This window comes from Odontesthes bonariensis, chromosome 12, assembly GCF_027942865.1.
Source record: "Odontesthes bonariensis isolate fOdoBon6 chromosome 12, fOdoBon6.hap1, whole genome shotgun sequence".
Lineage (NCBI taxonomy): Eukaryota > Metazoa > Chordata > Actinopteri > Atheriniformes > Atherinopsidae > Odontesthes > Odontesthes bonariensis.
In genome coordinates, this window is record NC_134517.1 from 28059525 (window position 1) to 28073181 (window position 13657).

At 41.1% G+C, this 13657-nt stretch overlaps 1 protein-coding gene across 2 annotated transcripts in view; it reads right to left on the reverse strand.

The window, feature by feature from the left end:
• arhgef49 (Rho guanine nucleotide exchange factor 49) overlaps positions 1-13657 on the reverse strand; it is a 72303-nt gene that overhangs the window by 21381 nt on the left and 37265 nt on the right. For both annotated transcript variants that reach the window (XM_075479967.1, XM_075479966.1), the window contains exon 2: positions 1105-1245. The gene's annotated coding sequence lies outside the window, so the exon portion shown is untranslated. The remainder of the gene's footprint in view (positions 1-1104; positions 1246-13657) is intronic.

Here is a 13657-nt window from a genome sequence, read left to right on the forward strand (position 1 = left end):
AAGCCAAGTATTCTTCTTTCCCTTTGGTGTGTGATAGTGGGATCTCTGTACATGATGCAATGCTCTCTTAGCAACATGCTTCAGGGCATACTGACTGTACTTTCTATCCAAATTTACATTTGCATGTTAACTTCCCTTTCAACCAGCTCCTATAAACCGAGGTGTAAAGAGCCGTTATACTGCGAGCCTGTGTTATTTTGATCAGTAGTCTCTTTGGCTTAGGAACCGTCCTAACCGAGTGAAATAGAAGAATAAAATAGAAAAATACTTTATTCATCTAAATATTAAATATTTAATGTGTATTTATTTAATTTTTATTATATTTTTAATATATTATTATAAATAAATAAATAATATCTATTATTTATTTAATGTGTAAATATTTATTATTTAATATTAAACATTAAATATCCCAGAAGTATCTAAGCAGCAGCCAAGCTTAGAGCAGTTAGAATTCTAAAAACACTAAGGAAAGGAGCTTCAATGCTTCCTTCAGTATCTCCGTTAGCATAGGATGCACCGGCCCATCCTTTATAAGCGAACAAGAGATAATTCTGTCCCACAGTTCCTTGCGACCGAAGCTTCAATTGCAGTCGTTTTCCCCGAATCCTGAAGGACTTTTCCTACCACCTCACTTTAACCCCAAAGTTAAACCTTGATCTTAGGAAACTGTGTCGGCTTCTATAAAAGAGCATGAGATTAAATTACCTTTAAAGGGATAGTTCGCCTCTTTTGACATGATATTTAAAGAGGAAGAAAATCTACTTTAGAAAGTTACTCATGTTTCTATCACAATTAAACTATCCTTATTTTTTTATTATTATCATTATTTTCAGGGATTAAACGTAAAGTTGGCTCCTGTTTGGCACTAAGAAAACCTTCATAAAAAGTAAAGCGTTATAAAAATGAAGGCCTTCAGGGACTGCCGTGCGGCTGCATCTCTATGTGCATCCTGTTAGTGGGTTTTTCTGCCTGTGTGCAGACACATCATGAGTCAGTTTCTGTGTTTCACCATCAGCACAACTGCCCTCCTCTCTGACTGGGCAGAGGTTATAAACAACCTGCAGTTGTTGGCAAAGCGCCCGTCTGAGCTTCTAAACTTACCCCATTTTAAATCAAGCCTCTGTGCTTGTTGTCTGGTCCAACAGCTCATCGACTCAGATCCCAGAGCGCCCAGCTTTCTCTTCTCCGTCTGCTTTCAGCACAGCGATCTGCGTGGAGCTTCCAGACAGACGCGGCCCTGAGCTGCAAGGAGAACAAAAACTGCACATCAGTCGATGAGCTGCCATTTCCAAATATAATAACAAACTATCACAGCGGAGACGATTACGCTGCCAAGTGCTGCTGCCTTGGACTCTGCTGCTGGGAAAAGAGAGAGACTCAGCAACAGAGACGTGAGGCTTGAACAGCAGACGTATCCTGATACTGTAAAACAAACCATGTCCTCCTGTTTCCAATCGAATTAGATGTTGAGTTAATTACATAATTAGTGTTTCTCTGTCAGGAAAGACAGGCATCCATGCATGACAACAAGAATGTGTGTGTGGTTTTATCTGCACCTGGAAAACAACCCCAGGACAAAAACTGCTTCGGATAGTTAACGCTGGCAGCTTAATTCACCTTTATAATCAAAAACAAACACCATCATCATCATCATTTAGTAGCAAGAAAAAAGAAAACGAAGATGCATTTGGACCAAAAGCATCCCAAAGTTAAACTTCTTTAACTTATAACGTTCCTGCATGCCAGAGAAAAGAAGATTAAAAAGGTAACAGAGTATGATGACACTTTTAATCTTATTTTATCTTATTCGATTTTGTTGTATTTTATTGCTTTCACTGTTCTTTTATTGTTTTTATTTGTTTTTACTCATTCTTCTCTTTATTTATTACCTGCTGTAAAGCACTTTGGTACATCGTAATGATTGTTTGTAAAGGGCTGTATAAATAAAGTACATTTACATTTACATTTACAGAGGGAAACCTCAGAATTTGTCAGGCTTTCTGTCGCCGATAGCCACACTTATTGGGAAGTGACTGTAGTTTCTCTCACAGATGGATCCTTTTAGATAATCATGTATTTCCACATTGATTTAAGGCCATCGACTCTGTTATTTTTTCACGTTTGTTGTCTTGATTGACGCTGACAGCGGCTGAGTTTGATCAGCTGAAGCTCAGACGGAGACACAAGCTGAAATACTGACCACCCGAGTGTGGGGGGCGCTGTTTTTGTTTGGGATAGTTTGTGTCATTTAAAACGTTTCGATTGTCAAGATGCTGATTAAAGAAACTAAGTCAGGCCTCTGAGGATTGGAATCAGTCGATGAAGAAGTCGTTCAGGGTGTCCTCAGACGTCTCCATGAAACACTAAACGGACCGATTGTCCGATAGAATCTGGTGCAGATGCAGAGGAACGTTTCTTTTCTGGCAGCTTAAAGCAGGCATGAACGTCTGAGTTTGAATGTTGTGTTCACTGTAAGCTCCATCCCGATGGCTGTGGGTGATGTTTTTGGGGGTGAAATATCTCCCCTTGAACTCTGTGAAGCCCCCTGGTTCCTGCTGTGGAAATTGAAGGAAAACACCCCTTAAGAGATACTCGAAAAGATTCCAAGAAAAGCTTTCTGCCAACGCTGCCCACCCACTCGTGAGTTAAATATTAAAACTCTGGTGCTCTGTATCTATTAAGCTCAGGTTTTACCAAATTAAACAGATGCATACAAACAAATCTGCGCAGGATTACCCATTTAATCAAATTCAGTGAAATACAAATATCTAAAATACTGAATAACTTAAACAACAAAAGATCAGCTGTAATACTTTCATAAACATTTTCTTCCCAATTTAAATGAGAAAAACACTTTGGATTCACTGATCTTTGCATATAAAGCTTCATTTGAAGGTATTTAACATACTAAATAAATTCCAGACATAACTGCACAGCAGGCATGAATGTAATCTGGGGCAGCGGGCCTGGAACAAAAGACACTGAACTGTGCATATCATCTAGCCTGGGTGCCAGCCGAACTTAGCCCCGCCCATAAAAGTTTTGGTTGGGAAGTTCGGTCTGGCTCTGCTCAGTTGGGAAATCATTATGCCCGACCAAGAATCGGTCGACCCAATCAGATTGCCAGGGCGGGCTTTATACGATGATGGACAGATGATCAACAGGGACATTATCGACTACGTCACTAAAGAGCACTTGGTTTGACTTCGTTTGAAACAAACATGGCTGCCGCTGGAGAGCTAGGGTGTGTAGATTCTGCCATCAAGTCTGTTCTACAGGATCTCCACATTGCATTCATTTTGAAAGACGAACAGAGGAATGTGATAAAGGCTTTTATCGATAGAAAAGATGTTTTTGCCGTCCTTCCTACAACAAGTGTGTGTTGCTTAATCTACGTCACATACTACGTTGCTCTGATTGGTTGTAGGTCTATCCAATTGAGCGAAGAGGCATTTTTTCTCCTGGTTCGGTTGAAACACGCCCCATACTCAAATCTCTATTGAGCGGTATCAGACTCACATTCTGACTAGAATCGTGACTATGACGTAGTCAGGCTACATATCATCACTGATCACATCAAAAACACAACTCAAAGTCACAAACAGCCCTCTGTAGGATCTAAAACTGCCCTAAACATCCAACTCTTCAACATCTGAGAGCCACACGATGAGAAAACCAACCAAACACTGACATTCAGAGCTGAGGTCACGTGATTTCTGGCGATAAAACCTTTTCTGATTCTGATTCTGACCCCCCACCTCCCCCTCGTGGGATGCCGGGTCGTGGAGAGCTGCGGCAGCATCATGCAAAAGCTCTGACAAGAAGCTGTCACTTAGAAAATGAACCCTTCGCTTCCCCCTCCTCCATCCCAGGAGTGCTGCATGATTGACAGGCTAGATTCTCCCCTTTTTCCTCATGCAAACCGCTTCTTTTATACTGTGTGCAGCTCCAAATCTGTTGATTTAAAACGAGTTCCTTATTCTCAGCCTTGCACTGGAAGAGACATCTGTCCTCTCGCTCTGAAACTGACAGGCTTTACGGGGAGAAACTGGTTATCTCCACTGACTCAAGCAACCAATTTATTTATTACTTTAACTCACTGAGGCTCGTCGTTCCAGCCCGTTTCCTCCATCTTCTCCTGCTTTTGAACCTCCTAAACTACGCAGAAGTGTCTTATTACTGATCTCTGAGTGCAGGATGTAAACTGGATGTCTTTCACATCCTTTTCAGCTGCGGAAGAGGTGAGAATAATGTGCTTCATAGGTTTTTGACACCTTCAGTGTTCCCTGCAGACATGCAGCCTAACATGTCCGACTGTCTGCTCTGCTGTGTGTGTGTGTGTGTGTGTGTGTGTGTGTTTGTTTTCTGACAATCTCCCACATGCCTTCACATACTTTTCCTAAAAATTCCTTCGCCTCATTTCCATTTACGTGTTAATACATTCTTGTTGCTGTCAGGTAAAATCCTTCCTGAAGGCAGAAAATCATGAAAAAAAGGGTTGATGCAGCAGATTAAAAACAGCCCAGCCATGAAAAACATGACTTATCCACTAAAAAACATCAAATCAAGAAAAGTGAAGTGTTTCTTATCCAGACTGTGATGCTCATTATCACACAAGCTCCTATCCAACACCGTTAATGAACAAAAACGCAGCTAAATGTGTAGATAGTAGCAGATTGATGGTAAATCATTTTGGGGAAAAAAACAGATTTAGGTGAAAAATGCAACACAAGCATTAAATGTAGAAATAAAACAGATATTAGCCTAAAAAAGCTTTACAGAAAACACTGAGTTTAAGTTCATATTTACAATAAAATAAGCTGCTTTCAGTTCAGTTGAGTTCAGCTTTTTTCACTGACACTTTATGGTCATATTCCAGTAATATGATGATTCTAATCACTGTTTTCTCTTCTTCTTCTTCCGGCCTCTCCCTTTATCAGGGGTCAGTCTCACGTCATTTTATTTGGCACATGTTTTACGCCGGGTGCCCTTCCTGACCCAACCCTCACCGTTTATCCGGGCTTGGGACCGGCACTAGAAACTAGAAATGCACCGACTAGTGCTCCCCACTCACACCTAGGGACAATTCAGCCTCACCAATTAACCTAAATTGCATGTTTTTGGGGGGTGGGAGGAAGCAGAGAACCACTCATACGCGGGGAAAACCCACGACACATGAAATAATTATTCACGAGTGCAAAATGCCACTTTTGTACTAAGCTGCTCATCACAGATTTCTGTAATTGGTCCTTGGAGTGTTGTCAGGCGGACTCAGTAATGCTTTGTGTATCTTTTAGGTGAGCATTTTGTTAAGTGGTTATAATAGGGAGAAGGCAAAAAAACAGCAACCTTTATGCAGAATTGGGTGCACATCTGTTCTGCTGGAGTCTGCACCTACTTACACAATAAGCTTAAATCCAATCAAACAACATAACAAAAAAGAAAAACCCTCCTCTTGGTTTTACCCTGTGATGATATCACTAATACCTCAGGTCAGGAGGTGCCGGGCCGGCCCCGCCCCACACTGATCTCACATCGTGGGTCTGAACAAAGAAACAATGTTTAAACCTGAATTAACCAGTTATTGTATCTGCTGTTGATGCAAACTGAAACCAAATGCCAACACAACCCGGTAAAATAAGGGTAGAACTGTTACCATGACGATGGTGAGCTATAGCATAATGAGCACATGTAAAACAAAGGCTATGATTAAGATACAGAAGTAAACATTTGTACACTTTCTCTCAGAACAGTCCTCTTGGGCTGCGCTACAGGCAAGAAGTACATCAGCACACAAATAATCGACCTTATAGAAGTTGGTTTGGGACCGTTACCAGAATCATTTTACCCCCCCACATTCCCAGCAGAGGATTTATAGTTAAGTAGAGACTTTAGCTCATATCCCCGACATGCACCAGATAACATGGGCTTACAGAAAACACACTTTATTCATTGTTTGAGAGCTAATTCAGCCTTTTAGCACATAATATACATGTTTAGTCACCAGGACTCGAGAAGAAATGGCTAATATATTATGCAGCTTATAAGCATGAATCTGAAAGAGATGTTGGTTTATCATTCAATTGTGGTACGTTATATCACTGCGAGAGTGGAATAATACAAGTCAAGGAGAGAGATTCAAGCAATTAAATGATCTCTTACACTGTTTTCTCTGCTTTGGTTTCTTTACTATAGTGAGCAGAAGCTAAAAATCTAATCAAGTGTAAACACATGTTCATGAGCAGCCATGTTTAGTCTTTCTGCCTCCATCCTGCTCCATCCTGCTCGCTATTTCTAATAGTTATTCTTCTATTCTGAGCTCGGTAAAATGTAAGCAAACTCTACATAATATATTAAGATTAGGGCTGGGCGAGTTAACTCGTTAATTATTTAACGCTGATAAATATTTTATCGCGCATTAACGCAGTTTTTTTAATTAATTTATTTTTAAGTTATTTTATTATTGTAAAAGTCTGTTGCTCACAGGCTTTTATTTTGTAAAAGTCTGTTGCTCACAAGCTTTTATTTTGTAAAAGTCTGTTGCTGTCTGCTGCGGAACCGGAAAAGAAAGTAATCGGCGGATCCACCAAACGTGGAGAAGGGTACGGAACTTTTACTCGGCCATTTTCATGTTAAAGTTCTTCCAGACGGCGGAGTCGACAGAACCAAAGTCATCTGTAAACACTGCCAAGTTGAATTGTCTTCTCAGCGTAGTAGTTCCAGTCTAAAATATCACTTAAAGGCAAAACACACAACTGATAGCAGCAAGTCATTCAAGGAAACAGACAGTGGAGCGAGGCTTCTACATAAAAACTACAGAAAGATGCTGATGTTAAAAGTGTGTTTGCACAACAAATGTTATGGCACTTTCATTCATATGGCAGCACATTTAAAATAAAACTAAATGCTAAAGGCTATACACTACTTTTGAATTCATTTTTGGATTTTGCGTACAAATGCGATTAATCGTGATTAATCAGGGAAATCATGTGATTAATTAGATCCCAAACTGCAGAATGTATTACCAGACTGGCAGAACTGACACTGGCATCAAGGTCCTGGCGTCTGCAAACGAGGCCGAGCTGTAAGACCTGTGCGAGGTCGTCGGGCGCATTGGGAAAGCAGCACCTGAACCCCCTTAAACCGATGTGGCACGGACGTGGTCACCTCGTGCCAATGTGTGCTGTGGCTCAGCAGGTGTCCGAGTGCAAAGCTGTGATGTGAGCTTGCGGGAGGCAGGCTGGTATTAGCACAGCTGGAGGGCACAGCAGGAACAGGATTTGCCAGAGCGCACTGTGAGGCTGAGAATGCAGAGAACACTAGATGGGACTGGCTGACACTAATGCATTTAAATATCTTCCATTTCCTCCATTTTGGACCTCAAACGGTGTCCTCAGTGGTGAAATCTGAAATGCTAAAACCTGTACACTCAAAGCTGCACGTTTGCTGTTGTCCTCCCCTTCTATGCTGCTTTAGGTTCGATTCCCGGCTGGGGCCTTTCTGTGTGGCGTTTACATGTTCTTGTGTTAACCAAAACAAACGCACATTTCAGCAGAAACTCAACATCTAACTTGAGGAAACATGTAGCGCTAAGTTTCCTAAATTCGTTTCCCCCCCCCCCATGGATAGGTGAATGTTTGTTTTTTAGGTTACATATGTTTTAAACATTTCCTAAGTCTCTTTTATTTTTTATTGAAGTACTGAAGTGAATTTATTTGATCAATTGGATGAACTCTAATTTGCCTAAAGATGATTATTTAGTATTTTTGTCTGTCTGATTGAATGCTTGTGTTAACAAATAAATCAGACGTTACTCAACAGTTACTCAGTACTCGAGTAGTTATTTCACCAAGCACTTTTTTACTCTTACTCAAGTAATTATTTGGATGACTACTTTTTACTTTTACTTGAGTACAATTTTTGGCTGCTCAACCCACCTCTGCCTAGGAGTGAGTGTGAGTGTGTGTGGTCGTTTGTCTGTGTGGCCCTGTGATGAACCCCGGCTCTCGCCCAATGACAGCTGGGATAGGCTCCAGCCCCCCTGCCACCTACAGTTGGATTAAGCAGCTCTGGAAGATGGAACCAGCTTAGAGGCACATTACCACCAGCGAGTGGCCTGGCCTGTACTGAGGGGGGTTCAGAGCTGGCTGTAGATGGAGCGACTGAAAATGTCTCATCTGCTGATCACAAAGATCGACGTAGATTTTATCGCAATCCAAATTTGAGATGGTTTTATTCCCCAGCCTTAAAGGGATAGTTCGCCTCTTTTGACATGAAGCTGTATGACATCCCATTTCAGCAATATGATTTATGAACATCTTCTTACCCCCTGCTGCGTCCTGTGAGCAGAGTTCCAGCCTCGTTTTGGTGTTGATGAAGGTAGTCCGGCTAGTTGGCTGGGGTTTAAAAAATAAAGCGTTTTGCTTCTCAAAACAATATGCGTTCAAAAGTGTAATACATTTGAATCACAAAATCGTTCTCCAGGAAAAAGTCAGACCTCACAATCGCTTGGCCCTATTTCTCTTTCCTTTTGTTTTGTTTCCTTTCCTTTCCTTCTCTTTTGTTTCCTTTCCTTTTGTTTCCTTTGTTTCCCTTTCCTTTCCTTTTGTGTTGTTTCCTTTCCTTACTTTCCCTTTCCTTTCTTTCTCTTTCCCTTTCCTTTCCTTCTCTTTTGTTTCCTTTCCTTTTGTTTCCTTTGTTTCCCTTTCCTTTCCTTTCGTGTTGTTTCCTTTCCTTCTCTTTTCCTTTTGTTTCCTTTCCTTTCCTTTTGTTTCCTTTCCTTCTCTTTTCTTTCTTTCCTTTCCTTTCGTTTTGTTTCCTTTCCTTCTCTTTCCTTTCTTTCCCTTTCCTTCTCTTTTCCTTTTGTTTCCTTTCCTTCTCTTTTCTTTCTTTCCTTTCCTTTCGTTTTGTTTCCTTTCCTTCTCTTTCCTTTCTTTCCCTTTCCTTTCCTTTTGTTTCCCTTTCCTTCTCTTTTCCTTTTGTTTCCTTTCCTTTCCTTTCGTGTTGTTTCCTTTCCTTCTTTTCCTTTTGTTTCCTTTCCTTCTCTTTCCTTTCTTTCCCTTTCCTTCTCTTTCCTTTCCTTCTCTTTCCTTTCTTTCCCTTTCCCTTTCTTTCCTTTCCTTCTCTTTTCCTTTTGTTTCCCTTTCCTTTTCTTCTCTTTTCCTTTTGTTTCCTTTCTTTTCGTTTTGTTTCCTTTCCTTTTGTTTTGTTTCCTTTTCTTTCCTTTCTTTCCCTTTCCTTTTCTTTCCTTTCCTTCTCTTTCCTTTCTTTCCCTTTCCTTTTCTTTCCTTTCCTTCTCTTTCCTTTCCTTCTCTTTCCTTTCTTTCCCTTTCCCTTTCTTTCCTTTCCTTCTCTTTTCCTTTTTTTTCCCTTTCCTTTTCTTTCCTTTCCTTCTTTTCCTTTTGTTTCCTTTCCTTTCGTTTTGTTTCCTTTCCTTCTCTTTCCTTTCTTTCCCTTTCCTTTTCTTTCCTTTCCTTCTCTTTCCCTTTCCTTTCCTTTCCTTTTGTTTCCCTTTCCTTCTCTTTTCCTTTTGTTTCCTTTCCTTTCCTTTCGTGTTGTTTCCTTTCCTTCTTTTCCTTTTGTTTCCTTTCCTTTCGTTTTGTTTCCTTTCCTTCTCTTTCCTTTCTTTCCCTTTCCTTTTCTTTCCTTTCCTTCTCTTTCCTTTCCTTCTCTTTCCTTTCTTTCCCTTTCCCTTTCTTTCCTTTCCTTCTCTTTTCCTTTTCTTTCCCTTTCCTTTTCTTTCCTTTCCTTCTCTTTTCCTTTTGTTTCCTTTCTTTTCGTTTTGTTTACGTGCTGTATAGACCGAAGTGCAGACCGAGCAGTCCCCTGCTTCCGAGCAGTAAACACCGTAACAGGTGCGGCTGTCGGCAGCACGCAGTGATACGAAGGGAGAGGAAATAGGGACAAGCGATTGTGAGGTCTGACTTTTTCCTGGAGAACGATTTTGTGATGCAAATGTATTACTCTTTTGAACGCATATTGTTTTGAGAAGCAAAACGCTTTATTTTTTAAACCCCAGCCAACTAGCCGGACTACCTTCATCAACACCAAAACGAGGCTGGAACTCGGCTCACAGGACGCAGCAGGGGGTAAGAAAATGTTCATAAATGATGTTGCTAATATGGGATGTCATACAGCTTCATGTCAAAAGAGGCGAACTATCCCTTTAATTGTGGCACTGTAAGATTCTGCATAGCTGTTGCATATCAAGGCCACATGAAAAGGTAATCTTCTTTTAATGCACTGTACATCAGACCAAAGAACTGCCTGACTGGAGAACTACAAACGTGTGGGTGTGTGAATGTGCTTGAATGCACAGACGTGCTGCGTTCCCCCCTCAGCGCGTGGCAGAAAATGGCAGGCTGCTGTCTGCACAGTGTGCGCCGGCACAAAGCCTCGACTCAGACGCGCTTCCAGCTCTGACGGCTGCTGTGATATTTCACTTTGGACAACAACAGGTTTTAAAATGCCGGCCACCAGCAGACACTGAAATATGGCCGACTGGTTTCTGTTTTATGAGCCCCTGAAGTCACAATAAGAGCCACCTGCCATGACGATGACTAATGCTGCGACCAGGGGAGCAGAGAGTGTAAACGTAAGGCGGTCAGGTGAAGAAGGACTGCTCGACAGGTGCTGGGAGAAGTCAAATGTGACATGTCCTCAATCGCTGCTCGTACCCGACATTAAACTCTAGGGACAGTTGCAAAACTGTATATTTTTTTAGGGCTGGGCAACGATTAAAAGTTTTAATCTAATTAATCACATGATTTCCCTGATTAATCACGATTAATCGCATTTGTACGCAGAATCCAAAAATGAATTCAAAAGTAGTGTATAGCTTTTAGCATTTAGTTTTATTATAAATGTGCTGCCATATGAATGAAAGTGCCATAACATTTGTTGTGCAAACACACTTTTAACATCAGCATCTTTCTGTAGTTTTTATGTAGAAGCCTCGCTCCACTGTCTGTTTCCTTGAATGACTTGCTGCTATCAGTTGTGTGTTTAGCCTTTAAGTGATATTTTAGACTGGAACTACTACGGTGAGAAGACAATTCAACTTGGCAGAGTTTACAGATGACTTTGGTTCTGTCGACTCCGCCGTCTGGAAGAACTTTAAAATGAAAATGGCAGAGTAAAAGTTCCGTACCTTTCTCCTTGTTTGGTGAATCCGCCGATTACTTTCTTTTCCGGTTCCGTAGCAGACAGCAACAGACTTTTACAAAATAAAAGCCTGTGAGCAACAGACTTTTACAAAATAAAAGCCTGTGAGCAGCAGACTTTTACAATAATAAAATAAATAATAAAACAGCGGTGGTCGGTGGTGTAGTGGGTTGAGCAGGCGCCCCATGTAGGCTATAGTCCTCACTACAGCTGGCCCCGGTTCGAGTCCCACATCAGACAGCCCTGTGCTGCGTGTTGTTCCCCCTCTCTCTGTCCCCTGCTTCCTGTCTCTCTGAACCTTCCTATCCATTAAAGGCAAAAAAAGCCCCCCAAAAAATGTTTCAATTAAAAAAAAAGAAAAGAAAAAAAGCGCAATAAAATAATTATCGGCATTAAATAATTAATGCGTTAACGCGATAATAACGAGTTAACTCGCCCAGCCCTAATATTTTTCCTTTAAAGGCTCAAATTTGAGTTCAAACTCCTCCTACAGGATGTTACTGTTGTCCAAAAGTATGTTTAGTGTATTTCTGTTCATGCTATCTGAGCTTCAGACACTTCGGTTCGCCACATCAAAATCAAGGAAGAATCCCAAACCTCTCTCACGATGCAGATTGAGGTGGACCCAAACGCATCGTATGCATATTTAAAGTTAGGTTTAGCATGATTATTCACCTATTTGCCATCTAATCCAGTAGTTTATCCCTGTGAGAGTCTCTACACCTCAAACCCCGATCGGCCCAGTGCTATCTGGGCTCAGAGCTTCTTCCAATCGAGATGCTTGTTATCCACAGGGTCATGTATAAGAAGAACAGCCCATCATCACAGCTACACAGTATACAAGCAAGTTGTGTCCAAGAGGAAATTCTTCTGTGGGAGAGAAAATACATTCTAAGCATATTTATGATAGAAATATATGAAAATCTAGGCTAAAAACTTGCATGAAAGTATTCAGGGGACAGAAACTCTAGAATTGCACACACTTTCATATTTCTTGAAAGTATATATATATAAAAAATTAATTTAATTTTAAATATAATTATATATATTATACATAAGTGTTTATAATAAAAAGTGTATTTTATTTTTTATTTTATTTTTTCTTATTTTATCTTGTTGTATTTTATTGCTTTCACTGTTCTTTTATTGTTTTTATTTGTTTTTACTTATTATTTGTTTTTAGTCTTTATTTATTACCTGCTGTAAAGCACTTTGGTACACCGTAATGATGGTCTGTAAACGGCTGTATAAATAAAGTAAATACATTTACATTTCATAAGCTCTCAAGTGACCAAACCAAAAAGGATCCATTAGGAAAATGATCAACTTGTCTTTAATCAAGCTCCAAATGAATCATTTTACATCTGAGAGCTGAATAGCTGGTAATAAGAAACTTGTGTCCTGATGAAGTTAAGTGTGTCTCCTTCTGTCAGGAAGGGTTTGGACGGGGGGGGGGTTAGCCAAAAGGTCAAAAGGTCAAGGTGACTTTATTTGCACCCGTATGGGGGAGATTTGTTCTGCAGTAACAAAAGAGGGCATCAGCACTAAAGAACAATACAACGTGCACAAGCACAAGCAGTCAGCACTCCCCTGAGGCTGGGGTATAAATCAGCACATAGAAGACCATAAAACAAATAAATGTGGGTTAGTTGGCATGAGCCAAATGATGTCAATGATGGTGATGAGAAGGGATAAGATGCAAATCATAGAGGACGATAGGCAGGAAAAGAAGCATCGAATTAAAACGAGTGCTTGCCTTGTTTTAGCTTCTACATTAAGCCAAAGTGATAACACCGCAGACGGGGTAACGTGGACACAACGTGGGGTCCTTAATTCTCTTAAATGTAGAAAACATTCAAGAGAAAAACCTTAAAGTGGGATTAACAAGAAGTCTTTTAGGTAATAAGGTGATTTAGGGCCACTTTAAGCGTCTGTACGACTCAACCCGGCTGGAAGGAAAACTAAAGCAAGTCTGCTCCCATCATGATCAGAAGCCACGTGGAACATTTAAGCCGATGCGTCCTTCAGTTTACGTTAGCAAATTAGCTCGCTGAAATTAAAGAGACAGCCTCCAGCATTCATCCTTGCATTCCCATGCTGAAGACTTTCTTCACAGGCATCTAAAATATTTCCAATTTTCGTCTCAGACACATTCCAGCGAGCAGACGCCCCCCCCATCCACCCACCGCTCCCCGTTTCCCATCAGCAAGTAAAATGTGTGTTAATGAGGCACCATCCGGGGGCACTGCCAGCAACACCTCCACCCGCGGTCTCATCAGAGGGAGGGGAAGCCAAGGAGTGGGTGGGGGCCTACGAGACGTGGAGCACAGGCAACATCAAAGGCGGATGTGGGGTAGAGTGCAGTTCATTAGGCAGAGAGACTGCAATATGTATGTGAACTACTACAAGTCCCCGGGGAGACGGTGGAGTTGTGCAGCAGAGACGCTGCACTACAGCGACTCCGAGCAGGGCTCTGCAGGAATCTGAGGGT